Source organism: Marmota marmota, unplaced genomic scaffold (assembly GCF_001458135.2).
Source record: "Marmota marmota marmota unplaced genomic scaffold, marMar, whole genome shotgun sequence".
Lineage (NCBI taxonomy): Eukaryota > Metazoa > Chordata > Mammalia > Rodentia > Sciuridae > Marmota > Marmota marmota.
Window position 1 is genome coordinate 19,189,595 of NW_025999999.1, and position 23,753 is coordinate 19,213,347.

Genomic DNA, 23,753 nt, shown 5'->3' on the forward strand with positions numbered 1-23,753 from the left:
AAAATATATCTATCTATGATATATAAACAGACGTAGCCAGGCCATGCATAACATAAACTGACCCTCAACTTCTGCAGCAACCTGCCCAAATTGGTCAGAACTTGGTGTATGAGTACCAGCTTCAGAACCAACCAGAGAACGTCAAACGTCCAACCCTAATCAATCCTGTAGGAAGCACCCAGAAAATGGCCTCCAATCAGAGCATGCCTAGAGCCCCCCTTTTTCCTACTGTGAAGCACTCCTCTACCTGCCAAGTGTGTGTGGCAGAGACTGACCCCCTTGCTAGAGTAAGTTTACATAAATAGCCTCTGCTTGACCTCATTTGGGTAATCTTTATATATTTTCCAAGTTCACATGTTCACTGTCTTCTTCCATTGAGTCAGGGTCTCTGTGCCCCTCCATATTGCCAGTGTCTAGAATGGTCTGTCCAGCGGGCTAGCAGATGCTCCCAAAAGCTTGTTGACTGACTGTTTGGTCTCACTGGGGCTAATTTCTTTTTAACCATGCCGTTGCCCCAGCTGTGAGAGGCCTGGGTGTCTGGCAGGTGCCTGGGAAGGCACTATGCTTCCTGTCCAGGCTGATCCTCACCACCTCCTGGTTCCCACCCATCTGGGTGGCCTCCCTCTGCTCCTGTGGCAAGAGCTCAGAGGTCCGTGGGCCAGCTCCTTGGGCTTGCAGAGTGAAGGATTTTCAGTTCTTTCTAAGGATCCTGTCTGCTATGGGAGAACAGGGAGAAAGTTTATGGGACGCTCTGTGGAAGTAGCCAGAATCTTCCCCACTTTTGGAAAGTGCCTTGTGAGAGGAAGGCCCGTTAGACTAAACATCACATTGTCCCAAATTATTCCAATTTTGGAAATGCTCCTCAGGCTCTGCTCCTTCCTGGGAAAAGGGATTTATAAACCCTCAGCCTAAAGCAGCTCTGAGTGCCTCTCAGCTCAAGAGCTTTGAAAAGACCCTTCTGGAAGCCAGCTTGCAGAAACTCAGCCTTTGGTAGCAATAAAGGACTCCTTAGGCCTGGGCAGCGGGTCTCAGCCTGGGCTAGGTGGGCTCCAACTCAGGAAAGATGCTGGAGGCAGGGTGGGGTGCTACAGGGAAACCCCAGAGCTAACCCCTATGTGCTCTGTCGCTATCTAGTAAATCAGGCTCTAAGCACTACCAAGTGACACAGAGCGAAACCTGACCTGCGTGGTCCCCCGTCTGTGTGTGAGCGATTCTTGGGTTTTTGTCATTGCTCTCGTTATGGTGCCAGTTCATTTTCTTAACAACATCTGATTATTGTTTAATCAGCAGTCATCTGGAACATCTCCACCAGCTCACCCCAGATTAAGTATTTAATGATCTGCAAAGATTTGAAGATGCTATTTTATGGGGCTCTGATCATCTTGCCATGGCATCAATTCACCCTCCGTCAGTGGAAAGCCAACTGTTGGGTGCCCCTGTTAGGGATGTGTCCAGCAGGTGCTTCTGGGAGAGAGGGACGAATCCACGCCACCCTGAGACGTGTCCCCATTAGATGACTCCACTCTGGGAGACCTGAGCATTTGTGGGGTGACAGAGGACAGACTGTGAGGAGGCAGTCAGCCTGCCAAGAGTAGGGGAGTCAGCAGATCCTCCTATTCTGTCCATCCTGTTCCTCAGTAACTGGTCAGGGGGCAGCTCACAGGATTCAGGGCTCCCCAAATTGGGCAACGTGCTACAAACAGCAGTGTGTGTTACTCTTAAGACACACACTAACTTATCTATCTCAGACACACACAGAAAGACAGGCTGCGGCTGGAAGGAACTTGGGCAGAATTGTTACACATGAAGCAACTGCACCTACCGCATTTGGTTGTGTTTTGAAAGGGAGAGATTAGGATAAACTTTGGTTGATTTCTATTCAATTTGCTATTAAATTAAACTTTATTTGGTAATGCGTAGCACACCCTCCAGGGTCCAGTGGGGGAAATAAAAATGGTTAAGGGATTGACGAGGAAGGAATGGAGGGGTGGGCATTGAATTTCTGGAATGCACAGGTGTGGGGCCAGGGGCTTTCACATTTTCTCTTTCCACCTGATCGGGATAGTCCCTGCCAGGAGCATGAGGACAGGATGCTTACAGCCTGAAGGGCTCCTGGAGTTGCTAAGTGACGGTCTGAGGTGGACTCTGATCCCAGCTGCAAGGGCTCTGGGGGATGGCGAGCTCCTTGTAGGAGCAGGACTTCACTGGAGACCTCAGTGATGTGCATCCCGCTCAGCTGCCTGTATAGGGGACAAAGCCCTCACCCAGCTGGGTTTCTCAGCTACAATCACATCAATGCCACAGGAACCAGAGAGGAGGGCAGGGAATATGCAGATGAAGGGTGGCACACTGACTTCCCTCCAGGCCTTCCCCCAAGAGCTTCCCAAATGATATTCTGATCCCTGACACCTTCCATCCCCTGCATTGGCAATGACTGGCCTCCCAGCCTACAGCAGCTTCTCCGCTGCATTTCCCTGATCCAGCAATTTTTCCTCGGTGCATTATTTCCCCCTGATTTTCAAATTCCCTGTGGACAATAATCAGACTCTGAGCTCCGCACACTTGGCAAATTTTGAGTGTCAAAAAAAAAAAATCATGTTTATTCCTGTAAAGCCTTTTTTCCCCCTTTCCCCATGAATTCTCTTAACAAATGCAGTTTTTACTTGACTCTAGGCTTTTTCTTGAGTTTAGTTTCCTGGAGCTGACTCTGTGTCCCAGGTTCCTTCTGCTCCCAGGGGCCTGCCGCCTGCTGTGCAGCTCTGGCTCTGACAGTCCCTAACCCTAGGGAAGACTGGCACTGTCACTTTCCCAGTTTTCAGTTCTAATAGTCCTAATGTGTCCTGAGCCATGTAGAACATCAACCGGAAGCAGAGAAGAAGAAATGACCTTTCTCCCTTCAGGCTGCCCCCACCCCCGGCTCTGAGAATAAGGCGCTCTAATGTCATGAGCAAAACACACAATGGCAGCTCTGACCGCAGGTGTCTAAGGTCCCCAGTTCCATCTGGACACCAGATGTCCAGGGGCCGCTAGGAACACAGATACAGGGAACATGGAAGTCACAGAGGATCAGTGGCTGCATAAAGTCCGGTTCTTCCTTCTGTTCAAGTCACTAGATGCAGTGACATAGGTAACATAGGCAGAAGGGCCGGATGATACTTAGAGAAAGGCTCAACTGGTCTTAATAGTGAGTTGGAGCATAGAAATTGAAACCAGAAACATTTAGGAATGGGAACACTGGGTTAAGGGCCAGTGTTCTGGTAAGTCAAGAAGACTTACCAGAGAGACCTTGAAGGCTATGCCTGTATTCCAAAGGGGATTTGTGTGCAGTGCTCTGTGCCAGACCTGGGGTGGGGACAGAAATCACAGGGCACAGGTATACATTTGGACTGAATGTGAGGAGGAACTTTTAAAAATTAAACTTAGTATTTCAGAGAAGGTAATTTATTCACATGGATCAAAAATCAAAAGGAGGTAAGAAGGGATATACAGACAAATTTTTCTCACCCCCCACTGCTCTTGGTTCTCACCCCTCCCCTGCCACACTTGAATGCACTTGTATAATTTATTGAGAATCCTTAATGTTTGCTCATGCAAACCAGAGCAAATACAACACGATTTTCCTCCTTTTTGTGCAAAATCTAGCATACTTTATGCACTGCTTCACACATCATGTGGTTTAATTTTTTCTTCTTAAAATACATCCTGGAGATTTCTCCATGTCCATACAGATTTTAGATTATTTGTTAGCAGATTTTGTGGTAGATTCACTGTGTGAAGATACTATGATTTATTTATTCTCTTTTGATGGATTCTTTAGTTGTTTCCAGTCTTTCATGACTACAAAAAAAAAAAAAAGCCTCGTTGACCAAACTTGCCTGTATTTATGTGATTTTATACATGCCTGAGGGCATCCAAAGGATACAGAACCAGATGTGGGATTGTTGAATCAAAAGTTAAACAAATTTGTAGTTTTGGTTGATGCTACCAGATCATCTGCACATGGATCAAGCCAGTTCACACTGCCATAAAAAACAAACAACAACAACAACAACAAAACACCCTCAAAGGCCCATTTGGCTAAGGTCCCCTAGGTGTTTTCAGGTTTGGAGACATCTGGCCTATCGGGTAAGAAGCCGGGATCCCAGCATGATTTCAATCTTTTGTGCATGAGGCAGAATATCTTCTCAGGTGTACATACAGGCCATTTGTGTTTTTTGGTGATCTCTGTGGCCTGCACTTTGCCTGTTTGTTCAGTTGAGAGCTTGTTTCTTATTGATTTCCAGAAGGCATTTTTATATTAAGAAAATTCTCTCTAAAAGCAGAGCAGGAGAGAAGAGCTGCCTGTCAGCAGAGGTGTTGGTGGATGCAGCGGGGGACTCGGGCAGGAGCTGGAGATCAGACAGGCAGGTGTCATTAGTAATAACAGCCTTGTTGCTATCAGTACCCATGCACAAAGGGGCAGCTCAGATCTCACCTCTGCCAAGGAGCCTTTTCAGATCTGCCCATTTGGAATTTTGCTGATCTATCAGCGGGGCTCACCTCTATGGGCATCCCATTCTGCCTGATGTTGGTCAGTGGACAGAAGGTGTAGGAGAGAATGCTGGGCTTGGGAGAAGGATGCTAGAAGCTCTAAAATCTGAACCCCAGCAGGGCTGCAGCAGTTCATTCAGTCAGGGACCTTCCCCAGTCTGGGCTTTAGTGTTCTTGTCTGGACAATGAAAGAACTAGACTAGCTTGGCATCCAGCAGAGCTACCTGGGGAGGTTTTCTAACCACACACATGCAGGGTCCCAACCACAGATATGGTAGGGTGTATTTTGATGCGCATCCCTTAGTGGAGACCTCTGGTAGCAGAGATGTCTGTCAAGGTCTGTTCTGATCTAGATGCAGCCAATGCCCAAGAGGCAAGCTCGCAGGAGCTTGCTTCTTCCCTGGGTAGACATAATTCACATCAACCTGCAGTAGGTACCGAGGAAACATCTATGGGTCATGTCCTGCTTAAGCCTCCTTTTCTTATTTCTGCTGCTTATGAAAAGACACTGGGGGTAACAAACAACTTCATAACCTCTAAAGTGTGTGGATTTGATCCGCTTACAGCACAAAGTTAATCTAGCCCAAATGAATCAACCCAAAGTTATTAGCCACTTGGAATCCCTCCCCCGTGGGATGAGAGGTCATGTATTCACAACATGTGGAGTAGGAATAATTGTTTCCTCTTCGATGCTGAGCTTGTATTTCCTTGATGAAAAATCCATGGTTTTTTCCCACTTGATTAAAGGCTGCTGTTCACCCTGGGAGACTTCTCAGTTCTCGCTTTAATAACTCTGGCTTATCTGACCTTTCGTTTCTGTTCCCTCACTTATGCCACCTAGACTTGGTAGAAAAATCCAGAGTGTGTGTCCAGCAAATGGTTTCTGGAGGGGAGGCAGGCTTCTGGCTCACCAGCTGCATTTTCTAGCACTTTTGCTTTTTAAATGCTGCTAAACAAATAGCTGGCACCACTGGTCATTAGGGAAGCCACGGATGGTGAGCCCGTGCATCAGCCCAATTACTGGGGCACGTCCAGCAGGCTTTCCACTGCGGGATGGAGCCTGCAGCTCTTCAAGCATAATCGGTGCTCTAGGAGCCTAAGAATTTGTTTTAGGCCTAATTGGCCCGAGGCTAGTACATGGTCCCCAGCTTTGTCCCCTAAAGCAATGAACACGGCTTTTCAGTCTGAGAGTGGATGAGCGGCTTCTGCAAGGCCCCTTTCCATTACGGATGAAGCCTGGATGTTTGCCACATCAAAGGTGTGCAGCAGAGACCGCAGCTGCCACCACCTCAGGCTTGCTGGGTAATGCAGTGCGCTGGAGTACCCGAGATGACAAAAACCACCTTTCTTTTTAATTCTCAGTTCCAACTGAATTCTTTCCCATGATGTTTTTCTCCCATAAATCAGCCGCAAGAATACAGCATTTATACACAAACGCTCCTTACCAAGGAGGCTTCCCTTTACTACTCTGAAGTCAAACAAATGACAATGTTGTCCCCACCCTACTGCCCTGTCAGTGGTACCAGGGCACTGCATGGGGAATCAAAGGACTGGCTGTGGCCTTGGGTGCAGGAAAAACAAACTGTTCTCTTCTGCTTTCACACCTCAATGTCAACATGGAAGACTTCTGTGACCTCAGAAAGTGTGGGGGTTGGGGCTGGGCTTGTGGCTCAGTGGTAGAGCGCTCGCCTAGCACGTGCAAGCCCTGGGTTTGAGCCTCAGCACCACATAATAATAATAAAATAGTAAAGGTATTGTGTCCATCTACAACAACAAAAAAAATTTTTTAAACTATGGAGGTCATTCCTTGCCAGTAAGGAATGAAAACTGTAGCAGTAGCCACCTGGACAACTAACTCTGGACAACTAACTCTGTTGGAAAACTCTGCCTCGAGAGACCATCAGGTGCTACAGGTTAAGGGGGCAGGGTCCTCACAATTACCTTCCCCCAAAGACCTGTCAGACACCAGGCTAAGCCCCAAGTGTTTCACCTTTGCTCCTGACGACTAGCTGCAAACGGATTCCCCTAACCTCATCTCAGGTTCAATATTAATTCGCTAGAGTGACTCAGAACTCAGAGAAACTCACTCACCAGTTATTATAAAGGATAATACAGATGATACAGATGAAAAGCTGCACAGGGTGAGGCAGGGGTGGGGTGGAGCCTCCATTCTGCTCCAGAAACTCCAGGGGTTCTGTCCGTCTGGAAGCCACCCGAGTCCTGCTCTAAGGTCGTCTGAAGTGTCATTACATAGACACAATAGACTAAATTATTGACCCTTGGTGATCAATTCAAACTTCAGCCTCTCCACCTTCCCCAAAGGTTAGAAGGTGGGGTGAAAGTCCAGACCCTCCAATCCTGCCTTGGTCTTTCACTAACCAGCCCCATCTAGAAGCTTCCTAGGAGCTGTCAGCCTGGCAGCAGCCAACTCATTGACATACAGAGGATGTCGCCGCTGCAGAGATTCCAAGCATTTTAGGATTATATGCCAGGAAACAGGAGAAAGCTGGCTCTGCCCCCAGTATCTCATGTGACCTTGATGGTGGCCATTAGCCTCTTCAAGGCTCAGATTATTCACAGTAAAAATGGGAAGAACACTACCTATTCAGTCTATTTCACTGGCTAATAATAAAAATTGAGTGAAAGCACCTTTGAGAAGTACAAAATTTCCCAATTTCATAGTGAATGGAATTTCTCTAGAACCAGGATTTGTTGTTGTTGTTTGTTTTGTTTTGCTTTGGACCTTGTGTGGTAAAGTATTTTTCACCCGCCAAAGAAAACTTTCTTAGAGCTGGTATATCTGGAAACAGAAGTGCAGCTCACCTTCCTCATCTGTCACCATTTGTCACATTTTCTAAAGAAGATCTCTGTAGATCATGCGCCAATTTGTTGGGGGCAGCTATCCATCAAGGCAGAACCTGGAGCATTCATCCTGAGACCTGGCAGCTGCCACCGACACAAAGCAGACGCTGCCCTGGGGGACTAAGAAATGACAGCAGCAGCTCCTCTGAGCGGGAGCCACAGCACCCTGCAACACGTGACTTCGGGGAGAAACTGCAAAGAGAGAGAGAGAGATTATTGCAAACCCTCAACCCTGTTCTATGTATCTGTGGCCCAAGTCTAACCCCCCCAAAGAAAGGATGGTCTCATGACACTCTGGTCCCATTTGCCCATATCTTAAATGTCGACATTAAAAGGAATATTCAGTTCAAAGAATCAACGGGAAGCTCAGGCGAGGCTGTGTGGCCACTCAAACTTGGAGGAATTATTCATTACCAGGGCAGTGCGTATTTCAGTGTGTGCAAAATTCTGAGCCCACAGTGAACAAAACAGACCTCTAGAGTTTCTTTCTGGGATCTGACAGGCCAGGGAGGGAGAGGACGAGGTGGCAGGTGCAGTCAATCGATGCCTAATGCAGTATGGAGATGTGCAGGGGGGCTTCAGGGGTCCCTAGAGGTGCAGCTCACCTGGGTGTGAGGGATGAAGGAGACATGAAGTGTCAGTGGCGTGGGGGCTGTGGGAGTAGGTGTGGTCTAGACAAAGGGAGAGCAGCATGCTACCCAAAGAGGAGGGAAGGCTGTGGCATTAGAACAATGTCACAAGGAGGACCCTCGTGACTTGGTAGAATTGGAAGCTGTAAGGGTGGGGCTTTAACAAGCACTCAGATGACAGGGATGCACACTCTTGTTTAAAGAACACTCCATTAGAGAACTGGAGAGCATTTAGCCCTGATTCCAGCCCAACCAGGCATGGGGCATCCTTCCTCTGGAAGAGATAGTCCCTCCTCACTCCTCGAATTCCCATATTTTCTCAAGCGTTGCTCTCCTTGCCACATCACGGGATTCTGTTCTCAACTCCTGATGGGGGGTGCAGCACCCAGCATCTGGCCTACACACCCCCACTCCATGGGACTGCAAAGAGAAGTCCACGCATCCAAGCTTCTCGCTTGGAATTCATCACCCCTCCCTCAATAATTGATAGAAGAAGGAATAAAAAGAACAGAAAAGCAGAAAAGGACAACAATTGTTACCCATCTTGACTCAGGTAGCCTTTGTAGAAACGTGAACCCAAGACAGGACAATACAGATTCTTTTCAAGTATGCAAAGAACACTTATCTAGATAGACTATACTTTGGGTTACAAAACAAAACTCAATAAATACAAAAGCTTTTAAGTCACACAAATTATTTCTCTGACCCTAAGGGAATTAAATTAGAAGTCAATTACAGAAAGATATTTGGAAAAACCTCAAATATTTAGAAACCAAATAACATACAGTAATGTACTGTATAACAATGACTTGGTCAATAGTAGACCAATAAAACCACTTGTACATCATAGTCTCATACAGTCAAATCACCAAATGACGTCATCACCCTCAGCACCATCATAGTTTGTATTACATTCTATGATGCTAGTACAATGACAAAAATCACCTGACCCTTCCTTAGGATATATCCCCAACATTAAGTGATTCATGACTTTACTTCTAAACATCATATGGATCCAAGAAGAAATCAAAAGGGAAATTAGAAAATACTTTTCACAAAATTGTGAAATGCAACTAAAATATTATTTTAAAAAAACACTATAGTGTGAAATGCTACATAAAAAAGAAGAAAAGTTTAAAATAAATGACCTTACTTTCTACTTTAAGAACTAGAAAATAACTAAAGGAAACTAAACAAAAAGTAAGCAGAAGAAATGAAATAATAGCCAGCCATGGTAGCACATGCCTATAATCCCAGTAGATCAAGAGGCTGAGGCAGGAGGATCAGGAGTTCAAAGCCAGCCTGAGCAACTTAGCAAAATCCTAAGCAACTTATTGAGACACTGTCTGTAAATAAAATATAAAAAGGGCTGGGGATGTGGCTTAGTAGTTGAGTGCCCCTGAGTTCAATCCCCAGTTAAAAAGAAAAAGAAAAAGAAAAGAAATGAAAGAATAAAAATCAGAGTGAAAATTAATGACATAGGAAAGATATTTTTTAAAAGTCAATAAAACCAAAATCTAGTTATTTGAGAAAATCAATAACATCAGTAATCCTCTATCCAGGCTAATTAGGAAAAAGAAAAGAGAAATAGAAAAGACAGACACAAATTATTGGTACTAGGCTCAAGAGAGGTGATATTACCATAGATTCTATGGATGTTATAAGGATAATGAGGGTGTATTACAAACAAATTTATGCTAATAAATATAAAACTTGGATGAATAGAAAAATTATTTGAAAGACACAGGTTACCAACACTCACTCAAGAAGCAACAGATAATTGGAATAGTTCTGTAACTATTAAATAAATTAAATTTATGGTTTAAGATCTTCCCATAAAAAGCAAAGGAAATGAACAAAAAATTCCATGCCCAGATGGCTTCACAGTGAATTATATCCAAATATCTAAGGTACCAATGAGCTCAGTTCTATATAGACTCTTACAGGTAAATAGTAGAGGAGAACATACTTCCCAAATTATTCTGTGGGGCCATTACTCTGATACCAAAACTAGACAAAGCCACTGAAGAAAACCACAGACCAATATCCCTCATAAGCATGAACATAAATGTTCTTAAAATTTTAGTAAAAAGAATTAAACAATGTATTTGATACATTATACATTATAGTAAGTGGGCTTTATACTAGGAATTCAAGGTTGGTTTAACATTTGGAAATCAATCAATTTAAGTCACTGTACAGATGCTTCTCAGCTTATGTTGAGTTTGCATCCAGATAAACCCTATTGTAACTTGAAAATAATTTGTAGAAAACATTTTGAATGCACCCAACCTACTGAACAGCACAATACACTCTTTACTCTCCTGATCCTGGCTGACTGGGAGCTGGGGCTTGCTGATACTGCAGTTTGAGATTATCATACCAAATATCTCACACCATGGAATATCATTCACTATTAAAACAGACACATAGTATAGCGTGGATGAATCCTGAGGACATATGCTAAGTGAAATAAGCCAGTCACAGAAGTCCAACATTGTCTGACTCCTCCCACAAGAGGTTCTTAGAGTAGTCCAATTAAAGGAAACAGGAAATAGAAAGATTGCTGCCAGAGGCCGGGGAAGGGGATGGATGGGGTGTTGGTGTTAAAACCGCACAGACTTTCAGTTTGGGAATATGAAAAAGTTCTGGAGTTGGGGAGTGGTAAGAGTTTCCTTAACAATGTGAATATACTTAATGCTGGCAAACTATACACATGCAAATGGTTAAATCGGAAAATTTATGTCATGTAAATTTTATCACCATTTAAAAATGGGACACAGGGGGCTGGGGATGTGGCTCAAGTGGTAACGTGCTCACCTGGCATGCGTGGGGTGCTGGGTTTGATCCTCAGCACCACATAAAAAATAAAATAAAATAAAAGATGTTTTGTGCACTGAAAACTAAAAAATAAACATTAAAAGATTCTCTCTCTCTCTCTCTCTCTCAAAAAAAAAAATGGGACACAGGGAAGCTTTGAGGAGCGATGACGTGGTCATTGTGTTGACTATGGTGATCGGTGTTTGCGAATGTCAAAGCCTCAATTTGTACATACTTTAAACATGTACTTTGTTCTGTGTAAATTATAAAAAAGATCAAGCTGTCCAGAAAATTTAATAAAAAGAGAATTTTAATAAATAATATAAAGATGCGGATCCTTATGAAGTCTACAAGTATTTTTTCTGAGTTTGAAAAAAATTATCTTAAAGTTCACCTCCTGGAACACTAAATAAATGAGCAGAGCCCTCCCTACTACGTATGTTACATTTCTTGCATATGTGCCATTCCCTTTTCCACACACAGAAAAAAGCTTGGAGCAAATTTCCTTGCTCATTCTTTCTATCCACCTCTTAATGTTGGAGATCCCACCAAAGGCCATGCACTTATTGGTCACACTAGGTGGTAGGGCTCCAAACAGGTGGAGTCGCAGGTTGGGGGTGGCTGGCTCCCAGTCTAGGGGAAACCATCCTGTAGAGCATGGAGGTAGAGAGACCCTTCCAGGCACATAGCACTGTGATAACACTGCGGCTGAATTTTGAGAAATATGTAGAGAGCAAGGACAAGAGGAAAGGGCCTTTCCGGGGACATGGAACAAAGCAGGAAGGTGGGACAGATGAGGCAGGGTAGTCGTGGGAAGGCTCTGTGTTGGTCTTCTAGGCTGCACGACAAACTGACTGGATGGAAACAGCAGAAATTTAGCCTGAAACACTAGTCTCACAAATCTGGAGTTCAGAGGGCGGAAATCAAGCTGTCTGCAGGACTGCTATCCCTCTGAGCTGTGGGCAGGAGTCTTCCTTACCTATTCTAGTTCTATTCTGGTGGTTTCCAGCTATCCTGGGTGTTGCTCAGCTTGTGGAGGCACGTCCCTGATCGCCACCACCTTTTCATATGGCCGTCTCCCTCTGTTCATATCTGCATCTCCAAATGGTTTTATAAGGACACCAGTGCTATAGTACCTAGGTTATAACCTCTTTTTAAAAAAAAAATATTTTAGTTGTTGATAGACATTTATTTTATTTATTTATCTTTATGTGGTGCTGAGGATCAAACCCAGTGCCTCATACATGCTACACAAGCGCTCTACCACTGAGCCACAACCCAAGCCCAGTTATAACCTCATCTGAATGTAACAAATGAGTTTTGCACAAACCCTCTTCTCACACGAGGTCACATTCTGAGGTTCTGCATAGTCACAAATTTGGTGTGGGAGGGTGACAGTATTCAACCCAGTTCAGCCTCTGTAAAGAATGCCTCAAGAAAATGGGATAAAGCTAGACATTTACATTAAATGTAAATTGGTGCTGGATTGTGCAGATTTATGAACACTGTGCCCCACTTTGGGGATTTTTCTAAAGGCAATGGGTTGCCTCTCCTAGCTTCTGGACACAAGGCAGAGGAAGTTCTATCAGTGCTTTTAAAAAGAAGCTGTGTGGGATCCATGAGGTAGATCAATTGAGAGGAAAGAGACTGTACTGACACCCAATTCTGGAGTTGTTATCATTGTCCCCCTTATGTGTAGGTGAGGAGGCAGATCCCACAGGCAGAGGCAGAATCACCACTGAATTATGAGGAAGGACACTGGCTGGGTAAACTGGTTAAATGTAGTAGAATAAAGGACAGGCCGAGTTAAAACTAGACCTGATCCTGGGAGACAGCAGGAATAGGATGACATTAACCAACAGAGTGGCAGACAGAAGGAACAGCCAGTTGCTTTAGGGACTGAGGGCTAGGAAGGTAGGAGGCAAATTTGATTGTAAAAATTGAATCCTACCTAGCATGAGTCATATGGAATAATCTAATAGATACAAAGTTTCACAGAGGCTAGGGGACAGCAGTTCTTATGACCACCAGCACATGGCTTTTCCATGACATTGTACTGGAATTCCTATGACAAGTTGGATACAGGAGGCTGATGCTCGGGCGAGAAATTGAGACTGAAAGTGTAGGTTTAGGAATTGGATATAGAATTGGGATATGTTGGCCTGCCAGGGTGAGGAGTTGGAGCTTCTGATGAATGAAGGATATGACTTCTTTCTAAGGCTTTCCCTCAAATCTTGTCTCTGATTGAGCCACATGTCTGTTCTTGAGCCAGTCAATAGAAAAAGGAATGAAATGGCATGCCATCTTGAACCAATCACCTGGAGGGGGTATGGAGGGTAGGATAAATATCTGGAAGTTAATCAGTCCATCTGGGTCATGTATGGGCTGATGGGATTTGTGGGTCACCAAGAGGAAAAATGCAGTTCACTCTGATTGAAATACAGGAAAAATTTTTTAAAGGCAGTGTCTTAGTCCATTCAAGACACTATAAAAAGATGCCTGACACTGGATAATTTATAAACAGAAATTTATTCCTCACAGTTTTGGAGACTGTAGAGTCTGAGATCAAGATGCCAATAGATTTGGTCTGGTGAGGGCTGGTTCTCTCCACTCAAAGATGATGCCTCTGGTTGTATTCACCCTGGGTGGCAGGGGCAAAGCTGCTCCTTTCCATGCTTTCATGAGCACACTAATCCCATTCATAAGAGTGGAGCCCTGGGGACTCAATCGCTTTCCAAAAGCCCCTCATCTCTATACTACCACCATGTAGATTGGATTCTGACAATGAATTTTGGAGAGACATATTTAGACCACAGCAGGCAAACTGTCCTTTAGAGGCAGTAATAAAAGAGTCTTTAGATAAAGATGGAGGAATGGGCCAGAGAGAAAGAACAGGTACCCTACAGCAGGTCAGGTCCAGAGGAATTTTAAGGAGGCAAACACTTTAAAGTCTCCATTTTAATCTTCATCCAAAAAGTAATCTGCATGTGTCAGGCTGAAGTCACAAACACCCATGTTCTGAAAAGACCTTTTCTCCTCCCCTCCCACATCTATGTCCCATCTGTTCTGCTTTTAATGAATTCCATGAACCAAGAGATTCCAAACCGAGTCTTGCAGGACCTATGGACCTGGGCAGCGAAAGTCTGAGCCATGGGGACCATGTTATAGAGCAGGACTGTGCCTGAGCTCCCCGGCACTGATGTAAGTGTCCTGCAGGATAGGAGAGAGCAGAAATTGCCAACCAGAAAGTTAATGGCCAAGCTCAGAGCTATTCCTGCCTCCCACAGAGGGTGCCAGAGCTCAGCAAAGTTCACAGATGGAGCCCACTTAAGAAAAATGGCACCTCCTAAAAACCAGTATGGCTGCTACGTTAATTGCCAATCGGGAGGGGAAGACAGAGAGGCCATTACACACAGAAGGGAGCCGTGGTCGCCTGCCTCTGAATGAAGGCTGCACCCCAGTCCTGCTCCACTCAGCTGCAGACACATGCCGAGAGGAAAATGCTCCCTGGAGTGGGAATTCAGCAGAAAGTCCTCCGGCATGATGCACACCGTCCACTGCTCACTGAACCCTGTGTCCTCCCCCAGGATGCACCAAGTGGCCTAGTTGCAGTTCGCAGGCTCATTGGTTTGCTCACCCAGCTGTCTAGTTTTAGAAACCTGAGGGAGTTAATAATGGGAAAATGAACTTGGTGTGTGCACTTCTAATAGGTGTGGTGTGTCTGCCCGCAGATACACAAACTGCATTGTTACTAACTGGGTTTTTATCTCAATGAGACACAGATTAATTACAGGAGGTAAGTGAAGAATCCCATTCATGAATTTGGGTTCATGCAGCAGTGAAGACATAGACAAATTAGGAGTGCCTGTGCCATCATGATGCCTGTCAGAGGAGGACTCCAACAGATGGGCTTTAAATGCATGTACTTCAGAGGATTATTTCTTCCTCCATGGTGGGGAAGCAAATCCACCAGGCTTTCTAAGGGGAGTATCTGGATGCAGAACAATTATGTCTGCCATCTGCATTTCAAAGTCACTGCAGACAAGGCTCAGGGATTGAAAGAGAAGTTGGAATAAACATCTCACAGAAGTCACTTTTGTTCATTGCTCTTGGAGGTTGGCTCATCTGTCAGAACAACAACTGTTAAAGGCAGTGTTCAGAAATCGGCACTGAAGAGTAGCCAACAGATCCCTACCTCTTTGAACTCTCTTCAGCCCCTGAGCTACTCTCAGTGTGTGGGCACTGGTGACCTTGAGAAAAAAAAAGGATGAGGCTAACAGAAGAACTGCACTGACCTCGTAGAAGGTGGGATGTTGAGGACTTGGGGTGGCAGGATCTTCCTGAGAGAATTCTTCTTCCTGATAGCTGGACCTGACTCAAAGGAGCCCTGATCCTTCCCAAGGCATATATCTCCGAAAGATGCTGGAACTTGGAGTAGGGGATTCTTGTTCTCCCCAAATGGCAGCACATTCATGGAGGGTCAGTGGGCTGAGCACATCCTCTGTCCTCACTCTTGGATGGGTTCTCAGCTCCATGGGCCACACGAGCCACGTCCAGCACTCTGGTCCTTGGGAAGGCCAATCCAGTTGCCCTCTGGGGAGAAAGGATCTTATAATAAGAGTAGGTGGGGCAAAGGGTGGAGTAAGGGGGGAGTGGGGAAAGGGGAGCAGGCAGGTTTTAATATACCTTCTCCTCATTACATTTTAAGTTCTGTGTCTGTTTTGTTCATCAGTGTTTCCCTACTAGGCAGAACAAAGACTGGCCCATAGTAGGTTGTTTCCTGAGCATTCTCACATCTCTTCCCAAAATCTTTCTGTAGAGTAGTGGTTCTGAAACTCTAGTGTGTTTTGTTGGCCTCACCACAAGTGTATTGGTTTGCAATCTGAGAGTGAGGTTCAGAGGGGACTAAAACCTGCATTTTCCCAGCTCCACAGGCTGGGCTGCACACCCCACTTCCAGAAACATTGCAAAGGTGCTTAAAACAGGCTTTGTTTCTAGAATACAAATATAATGAGACACTCGGGAGTCAGGACCTTCAGAGTCCTGCAAAGACCAGCATCTTGTTCTTGGTTTTGATCTGTCTCATCTGTAAGCCAGTCAGTCATTATTTACTCATCAAAACAGACAGTTAGAAGGAAGGGAGGCATTAGGCTGTCTCTCTGTCTTGTACTATGAATAAGCCCTTGTATATTCTATTTTTGACAGTGCAATTGAAATTAATCAAAGACAGAATGTCCTATTTGATTATAGAAGCCTTCCTTGAGTGAGAGGCCTTGCATGAAACGTTAACTCCAAGTAGTTGCTTGGGCCAGCTCACACTGGCCAACTGGGTACCTATCTTCCCAGATCCCTGTTCGGTGAAGCCATATTGGTAGCATGAACTTAACCATGCTGGGAGTATTTACACCACAGAAACTGGCAAGTGTCAGCTATCTGGGCTTTTGTTAATCATCTCCCAGAACACCACTGGCTCTGGGTTGATGAGTCACATCTGTTCTGAAAGTGCAAAATCTTAAATTGAAGTTTAAAGGCTTGATAGAACAAAGTCACATCATCAATGGGGTCAGCAATAAAGGCACAACCAAATAGTCCCAATGAGATGCCACACTGGGAGGACTAACATGACTTTCTGTGCTATACTGAAGAGCCTTCAGGGCACCTTTAACACCCTCCTGCTTACAATGCTTCCCTCCTCTGACCCCCATCTGCATTTATCCTTCTAGCAACAAGCATTTCCTGAACACTTATGTGTCTGTCATTGTACCTAGTTCCGAGGGGCATGCAATGTGTTTGAGGCCCTGCCCTCAAAGAAATTGGCATGAGGTAAAAGAAGGGGGAATCCAGCTAAAGATCGAACAAATCCACAAATAGCAAAATGAAAAGCTGACAACAACCTGGGGTCTAAAGACTTCAGAAATCAGGATGCCCCTAAAGCATTAGAATTAGGTCCTTACTTACCTGGTCCTGCAGACACTGGCCTCCATCCACCCTGCAGGCAACCTGGCTGTGTTCCAACACCCTGTTGCCTCTTGGGTCTCTCCCCTATGTCTGCAGGACAGGACTGATGGTCTACTGTCTCTGTTCCACTCTGTGTGCAGCAAGCGGTGGGTGGGAAGAGTGAGTGGATGGATGGACTTGAACCTGTAAAACAGGCAGGCTTCAAGCCAGGGAGTGGCATAAACAGAAACCTGAAAAGGTTTTGGCACGGAGCTTGAGCCAGGAGCTCTGAGAATCCAGGCCCCTGGAATCAGAAGTGCATGTTGGGGAGCAAAAGGGGAATGAGTTTGAAGGGGAAAGGAAAATGCAGATGAGCTTGGACCTAGCTGAGCAGGTCAGGGATTTTCTAATTATGTTCTTCCCAGGAACCCCAGGGCACCGCAGAGGCGCTTCAGGAGTTCTGTAAATAATTTAAATTTAATTTTCCAAATTACATATTTTAAACAGTAATACAATTACACCGGCACACACAAATTTGGTTCCCAGTAAATTTTAACACATTGTCGACCTCCAGTGGGTTAACTTGAGCTATCAGATCAATTATCTGAATGAAACTCTGGCTGTTGCTGTTGGATGGAAAACTATTCTGAGATTGCAACATGAGCTATGAAGCTGCTATGGTATCAGTTTTACTGGTGTGAAGCAAGATTTTTCCCATTTCGTGCAACTTAAATCAAATATAGAAATTACATGCTGAGGCTGATGTAAGATTGCTGTTTTCTTCCATAAACCCAGATTTCAGATTTTTATGTTCATAAAAACAGCCTCTTTATTCTCATTGACTGATTTCATTATGTGCACAAATGTTTATTCATTTGAACTTAGGAAATAAATTTATATTACTGTTGCAGAATCCTTAAGCAGAATCCTAAACCTTAAAATTTCTGAAATCTTACCAAGTTAAAGGCAAAAAACAACCAGGACACCCCAACTTGCATCAGAAAGCCCAAACTGAGGGCTGGGGTTGTGGCTAAGCAGTAGAGCGCTCGCCTAGCATGTGTAAATCCCTGGGTTCAATCCTCAGCACCACATAAAATTAAATAAATAAATAAATAAATGATTTTAAAAAAAGAAAGAAAGAAAGCCCAAACTGATCATTTCTTAGGAAGTGGTGATATAGAAACTCCTGTAGGGTGAATGGTTTCTTTGTTTGGGGAAAACACTGCGGAGGGGCCTTTAGTTATAGAAATGTAAGGAAAGGAATCTTTTCCTAAATGTCAGCCCTTGAGATTCAACCTATAGTTTAAGAAGCTGGAAACTACTTTGGGCATAGAGAGGGGAGTGAGCTGGGGTTAACAGGCCAGAAGTAAAGAGGCTTCTGGGTAGAAATTATGGTTGCATCATGTCCCCTGAAAAGTTATGTTGGATCCCTAACTCCAGTACCTCATCATGTGACTAATTTGGAGACAGTCTTAGCAGAGGTGATTGAGTTGAGATGAGATCATTGGGATGGACCCTGATGAGTAGTGTCCTGGTGAAAAGGGGAAGTATGGACCCAGAGACAGACATGCACACAGGAAGAACACTCTGTGAAGCTTGGAGTTGTGCAACCACAAGCCAAAGGACTACCAGAAGCTAGGAGGAAGGCAGGGACGGATCCTTCCCAGAGCCTCCTGACCTGCTGACTCTTCTATTTCAAGCTCCTGGCTCCAGGACTGTGAGATAATTCGTTTCTATTGTTTTAGCCACTCCATTGTGGCACTTGCTAGAATGGCCACAAAGATAGTGGGCCCTGGACACTTTTGTAGAGGATGATGGCCTACCCAGCCCTCTGAGCTCCTGTGGCCAAAAGGAGAGGGTCAGACCCTGAGGGCATATTCCAAAAGACTTTGAGGGCAAAGCCAGTAATTCAGGGGCCAAGTTCATTGTATATTGGGATTCTAGAAGACATTTTTCTGAAAAAGGAGTTCTGATATTTAAAAGAACACTTATAGTAGGAAGCAGGGAAATTTTGAGCTTCAGGTGGCATAACAAAAGAGGTATTCTTAAGAAATCTGGTTTTTTGGCCTTGTGCAATATGATTTGGCATAAAAAGAGTCAGAAGTATCTTTAGCTCAAAAGCTGGGGACACAGTCCTGAGACCCCATGGTCTATGCCCAATGAATACTCATGGCTTAACAATCTTGGGATTGGAAGAGTCAACGGGGTGAGAGGACCTGGTTTTCACAGCTGATTCACAGCTTCAGGGTGGGCAAACTGGAACAGGGAGATGTGCTAATCAGCTCAAGCTACCCAACCCATGTTAGGGTGGCCATATATCCAGTCACTGCCCATTGTTTGAAGCACAAAATTGCCTTATTAAAGTGACTTGGGCTTTGAGCAGGGGATTCTGGGGTGTCCTGGTCACCATCCAGGGTCAAGCTGCACCTTGCAAATGAGCTCTTGAGGCCTCTCCACACTCTCCAAGGAGGCGTGGGGGAGGGGCTGGACAGAGCTTCTGTTCAGAGCCAGTCAGGCCATTGAATTCACATTGTTGACCTTGACAAAGGGAAGCCTTGCTGTTCTGAGGGCCCCATTCCTGGCTTTGCCTTGGAGTTAGATGCATCATCTCAAAAGATACCAAATTGGTATATTGATTATTTCAAGGTGAAATCACTTGAATAACTATAACTTGCCAGGAGTGATGTTGGTCAAATTATATTGTTATAATGTATCCATGTATCAATATGTAACAAAAAAATCCCATTATTATGTACAACTTTAAAGCACTAATAAAAATGTAGAAAAATAAATGAAACCAAGAAATAAAAAAAAAAGAAGGAACAATAAAGGCCCATTTGGGCTGTCTTTCCCTATATACAGCAAGCCAAGAAGATTCTTCTGGAAGCCATGTCCTTCACATACCAAGATTGGAAATTAGCCTTGATCACCAGAGACTGGTAAATGCAGCTGCAATGAATCTGAAAAAATAAACTGAAACAATCCTTCTCAGCCACTAGCTTCTACATTCCCCCTTTAGTAAATCCTTAGAAATTATTCCCTAGTCCAGGGATCCATCTGTCCATCATTCCTTCATGAACTTATTGTTCTTTGTCTAAAAAGTTCAAAAGTATTGTTTTAGTCAGATTTTCTGTTGCTGTGACTAAAGGATCTGACCAGAACAACTGTGGAGGAGGAAAGGTTTATTTAAAGGCTCACAAATTCAGAGGTCTTAGTCCATAGAAGGGCTCAAGGTGAAGAGTGTGGTAGAGGCAAGCAGCTTCCACGGTGATCAGGAAGCAAAGAGAGAGACACTCCACTCTCCAGATACAAAACATATACCCCACAGCCATGCCCCCAATTAACCACTTCTTTTAGCCACACCTCACCTGACTCCAGTTGCCACTCAGTTAATCCCATCAGGAATTAATTCATGATTAGGTTGAGACTCTCACAACCCAATCATTTCTCCTCTGAACCTTCTTGTACTGTCTCACAAGTGAGCTTTTGGGGTATACACCACACTCAAACCATAACACACATCATGTTTGGTCATTTCTTTGGACTTACTCTCGTGTAAATCTCCCCATGTGTATGTAAATTTAATAAAACGTTTCTGATTTTCTTTTTATTAATCAGCTCCTGTATTAATTGGGTTCCTAAATCCAGCCAGAGAGCCCACATAATAACTCTCCTCTCCCTACAATCTCTTTTCTTTAATCCACATATAGGGAAGGGGTGAGAAGGGTGGAAGAGGACAGAGCTGGAGATCCAGAGAGCTAGTGGCACTGATGACATCTGAAGATCCCTCCTTGAGAATCTGGATTTCCTTGAGGCTCTGGCCATGATTGCCTTGACCTGGGCTCAGGAGAACCACCTTTCCCTACTTCCCATCCTTGCAGGTGAGTTCACCTGGAAATAGAGTTTCCAGTGCCTCTGATATTACTGCTCAGGACCCACAACCTGGATATTATCGGAGAGCCACGTTTTAGGCCATTCTTCTTCTTTTCGGTAAGGTTTATTATAGGCATAATTCAATATGATTCCATGTTTATACTGTGTAGGGGGTTGCATGAAAATTCACACACAAACATTCCTTGGTAGAGCTGGTAGCCCAAATCTGTTTCTAAAAAGATCTGGTCTATGTTGACTCCTGGCCAGAGGCCTAGAAACACAGGAGTTAGAAAAGTGCTTATGATCACTCTTCCATTATCAGATAAGGGCTTCGTGAGACTCAAATAAAACATTTGGGATTTCCAAAGTGCTGTACAAAGCAGCATTTGCGGTTTGGCAGAACACGTGGTTACTGGGCAGCATGGTGAAGGGTCTACACCTCCTCCAGTGAGTAGGGTTTAAGGCTGTTAATTTGCTTGGCTTATGCACTCTCCCTCCCTTCGCTCGTGCCTGGTCCTTGTAGTCAGGCACCATTATCTGCTCAGGATGTAAATTCAGGAGAAAATTGAGCCCTGAAGAAGGAAGGAGGCACTTAAGCTGCTGGGTATGAAGCTGAGTGGCCTGTCAGGACTGCTCAGAGTAGCGGACCATGGGACAGGATTGCAGGGTCTCCCTGACCCAAAGCATCTCACCCACAGACCTGCGCCAGGGCCAGGATTTCCACTAATACAATGGGACTTGGGTTTATTAATGGACTGTTATGTATGTGGAGAAGACTCACCCTGCTGAGGGCGATGCTGTGTGCTTATATCTGGGGTGGATACTGGGGTCCTTACCCAAACAGTCAAGGACACTCCCCCTGGGGCACGTGAGTTCTGATGATAAAGGAGAGGACAGCAAGGGACAAAAATACAAGTGGCTTTTCCCAACGCTATCCCTTCCCTGTTTCCAAGTCTCAGGAGTTAGTTTCAGCTCTACCTGTCCTTGTCCTCTTACAGCCAGGGAGGTCTTCCACTGAGCACTTAATTAACTGATTGTTTCACAGCAAATATCCTTGGCCTCCGGCTCTTTGTGCTTCCTTAAATTAGTTGCATCCCCTCTCTAGTTCTATTTTCATTTTAATAGGAATTTCTGTGATGATTTAACTCCTATTATCAGCTAATCTGAAGTTTCTTGGAGGCAGGGTTAGTAGATTTACTTGTGCTGAGTATAGTTCACCCTGTGAGACCAAGCTGGGTGCAAAGTACACTAGTGGATACTGTGCAAGTCCTTGCTGGTTGATTTGTGAGTGAGTGGGATTTAAATTGTCCCACTGTAGCCAGAACCGTGAAAGAAGATTTTGGTCCCTTGGCCATGGTTTCTTGGGCAGACTTAGTAATCAGTCATAGTGACCAGCTTTTATTGAATACTGTTTATGTGCCTGGGCTTGAGTTGATCGATCCCACTTAACCTTCATAGCTCTGCTTTTCAATATGGCAGCCACTTACCATGCATGGAAAGTCTACATGTATGTTGAGAAACACTTAGGTTATAAAATAGAGGATCCATAAGGCTTGAAAGGCTGCTATTTTTAATCTACTGGGCTAGATAAATACCATTTAATTTCACCTATCTTCTATTTTTAAAATGTTGTTACTAGAAAATTTACTATTATATGTATAGTTTACATTTCTGGATTTTAGTCTATTTCCAATGGACAGGACTGCTCAGAGCAACATCACAGGTTCTATTATTTTCAGTTTACAAGTGAGGGCAATCAAGCTCAGAGAGGATAATAAATGACTCAAGGTCTCATGGACAGTAATTGGAGAAGCTGGCATTTGACCCCAAGTCTGTCTGGCTCTAGTTGCTATACACATAACCACTGCATTCTCTCAGATTTATGACTTGCTAAGTGTACTTTGATTCTAAACAAGGGATTAGAGCCCACCCATGGGCTATGGGAGGAAGGGTGTGTTTCACACACCACCATCATAGATCCTAAAAGTCTCATTGCTTCCTGGATTAGCCTACTGGGAGCCCTTGATGTTCAAGTTCAACCCTGGGCCCCATATACACATTCTCCATAGCTCATCCTGCTGCAGAAACTTGGCAGCCTTGTTCAGTGTCTCCTAGGAGTGTGGCATACAGTTGTCACTTCATTCAAGTTTGTCAATTGATGAAGAAACGAGTAGAGTGAATTTTGCTCTCACATATTCTTGGGGTCACACAGAGGTCAGAATGACAGCCATCCTGGGCAGACAGAATGACTAGAGCCAGGGACACACTCAGACTTGTGAATTCCATCAAGACCTTCCAACCTGTCACTCCTATTTATCAGCCTTTAATAAAAGGCATTCCCTCTCCCTGGTGGCTGGAGGAACAATATTATATATCTGAGGTTTGAGATCTGACGGGAAATTAGTAATTTATCCAGGGAGGCTGGGCAGGGGGAGAGAAGAGAGAATGAAAATGTCACCTAGAATTTGCAAGCGCTTGGTGGAGGTGTACTTGAGAGTACCGTTATTTCTAGAAACGGCAAGAACAAACCCATCTTTGAAGACAAAGCTTTTATAGCTTGTCTCAAAAATATCCAAACACTGGGGTTGTACAAGTGTCACAAAAGAAATTAGGTTTCTCTTTCTCCCTGCAAGAACAAATGTTTATAGGTGTATCGGTGGCTAGGTCTCAGGGTAAGGAACACAAATAAACGATTTTGCTTTGCTTTTCCACCCCGAGCAAATATGAGTGAAAACTGAGCCTGTGTGTTTTGGCAGGTGGATCCTGGGGCCTATGAGGAGCTCATGGGAGAAGATAAAAGAATAAAAATAAAGCACCCACTTCCCCATTAGTCTGCCTGACTAAAAACCCAATTAAAACTTTCCTGCCCATTTGTGGGGCTGCCGACAACAGGTTCCATGTCACTGAACTTTGGCTGCTGTCCTGCTCCTAGAATAACAATGTGAGACTTCTCAACTGGCCTTGGTGTTAATCAGGGCCCCGTGGGACGGAGCTGTGCAGATTGCTAGGGGCTCTGATCCGGTATGTTCATTCATTTATCTTGCTTTTCCCCGACACGCTTGCTGTCAGCCGCAGAGCTAAATACTGAGGCATTCTGAGGTG